Genomic DNA, 2500 nt, shown 5'->3' with positions numbered 1-2500 from the left:
TTGGCAGGTGGGAGCACTGCATGTCCGGGAGCCGAGAGAGCTCGTGATCAAAGACGTCGTAGGAAAGAATGCCCTAGAGATGAGGTACTGAGCCACAGACATAATGCATACACATTTACATTTACTTATTAGAAAGAGAGAGCAGGCATCATAGGTTTGTCCACAGTAGGCGCAAACGTTTGCTGCGCATTGGGTTAGGCCACAGATATGCACCTGTCTCTCCTTATTTACTGACGTTGGTCACGTCTTCAGGTGTGAGGCGTACACAACAGAGGCAACTTTGCCGTGAGGCTGCTTACAGAATTTCTCTTCAGAGGAAGAAACAAACTCACCCGGTGAGAAATTTAAAAAAGTGAAACAGTGTAATAAAGGATTATTGTGCTTACCATATATGCGTCAGTCCCACGTTTTTCTCTGGATCCTTTATCCTCAAAGATTTGTCTTCCAAAGTATATACAACTCCCAGAAAATCTGCAGTGTCAATCCGTCTCTTCTTTTGCACCTTCAAAACTTTTCTAAAGAAAAAAAAGAACGTCGGATCTTCTTCCTCCATGTCGGTCTCACGCCTTCAGAGCTGTTTTCTCCTCGCAAGTGATCGGCTCTGACAGCCCTTCTCCTCGTCTTTGGAGTCTTTTTCCCATTCCCTTCTCTCTTCCGTACGCCCCCAGTGGTGCGTCGAGCGTCAGAAAGGCGAGGAGAGTTTGCGGGCTTCCTTGCATCCGTCACTCAGCCATAGACTCTCCTCTTCCTCCTCTTCCTCCCGCGTAAAAAGCGTGGATCCCTGTGCCAGCTGCAAGCGAAAGAGACAGACGCGAAAGCTTGCAGCAGCGGACGTGTCCAGCAACCAAAATCATTATTCCGAAGCACATCTTTTGTTCCGAGGGGGAGGAGGCAAGTGGGGATACGAAAAGGTGACCATTGTAAGGCATTATGTCCAGCACTCCCGCCCTCACCCCTCCTCTTCTTCAACAACATCACCATTCCCCCCTCCCTTTATTTTTTTTCTTCTCCCCTCCCCTTCTCCCAGCCTCTGCAGCCTCTCCCTCCCCAGCTTCCCATGGCTGCCTCACGGGGCACGTTGGTTGATGGTGATTTGACAAGGCCGCGCCTGGCGGGCGTGTGCTCAGAATACGCGATGGACACCCGGCGCATTGTTCGCGCCTCATTCAGATGCAGAGGCGGGGTGTCTGGTCTGGAAGAGGAGGAGTCGTGGCCGTGGCGGGAGTAGAGAGGGGGGGGAGGAAACTGGACCCTTAGTGGACATTACCACCCTCCAACAAACTTTGGCCATGGTAATGAATAGGCATGCACCCCAGCCCTATACAGAGAGGCAAGACAAGCGAGCAGCCCGTTTGGCAAGCATTTATCACAGCAGTCCGCAAAAGCCATGGGAACTTGGAAAGGTCTCTTTCAGTGACACAACCCCCTCCTGTCCTAAGCAGACCCACCCACCCCTATGCCCCCACCCCCTCAGCCTCACCGTTGGTGCACAGCCAGCACCTCGGTTCAATGTTAATTAACATCCACGACCAAACATGTCTGGCATCCTTCACAAAGGGGGGGGGGGGGGGGGGGGAATCTGCCTCTCGGCGAGACATTGCCAAGTTTTTTTGTGGCGAGGGTGGGGGGAGGCTGGGGGCTTTTGTGAGGGAGGGGTACAGGAGTTTTTTTCCACAGCCTTTCCACTATACAGTTCAATTTCAGACTGAAGATCTGGCTCCCACGCCAAGCCTGGATTAAAAAGGGGAAAAAAGCGTCTAATTGCTGCTCGCGTTTTTACGCAACTTTGAATCTGTGAGAGGAGGGGCAATTTGTAATCGAGTCTTTTTCTCGAGGAAACATCGTGAATAGTCGTGCTTGGGTCGCAACCGGAGAAGAGCGCATAGTTTATGGTTCTTCGTAAGGTTACGTCGGAAATTTACTCGTCACAACGCTTGACATACGTAGCGTAACCAATTGGCTCTGTCTACTTTTTCCTACTCCTACTACTTCTTCTTTCGTTTTTTTTTTTTTTTTTTTTTTTTTTACTTCTCCATGATGAGAAAAACCCGCCAGTGATACAGCATCGCGACAATATATCCTCGCCGCCAAATGTCACCGCGGCATCAAGGATCGGGAGCCGACAGGGCCAGGAGACGAGCAGATGACCGGAAAGCCTTCAACACGTTCAGCTGCGCAACGTTTTTACGTCACATCCCAGTGTACGTACCATCACCATTATATCTAGGCCGGCCCGAGCGTGCAGCAATGGTTTTGGGCTCAAGCTCAGACCCGTTTTGCTTGAGGTTTTAAACATAAGAACGTTTATGCGCGCATTCCACAAGAAAGAAGATTGACCCTAACCTAACCCTAACCCTAACCCTAACCTAACCCGAAGCCGAATCTAACCTAACCCTAACCTCCTCCCCCCCCCCCCCCCCCATTACATTCAAAATAAGATGCCGAATGTGCTTTCATGGCGCCTTCATCCTCCACCCGCCTGGGTCTTCGTGCACCCACT

Source organism: Myxine glutinosa, chromosome 6 (genome assembly GCF_964187855.1).
Source record: "Myxine glutinosa chromosome 6, kmMyxGlut1.1, whole genome shotgun sequence".
In the NCBI taxonomy this organism is placed as follows: domain Eukaryota; kingdom Metazoa; phylum Chordata; class Myxini; order Myxiniformes; family Myxinidae; genus Myxine; species Myxine glutinosa.
Note: the sequence above shows the minus strand (reverse complement) of the source record.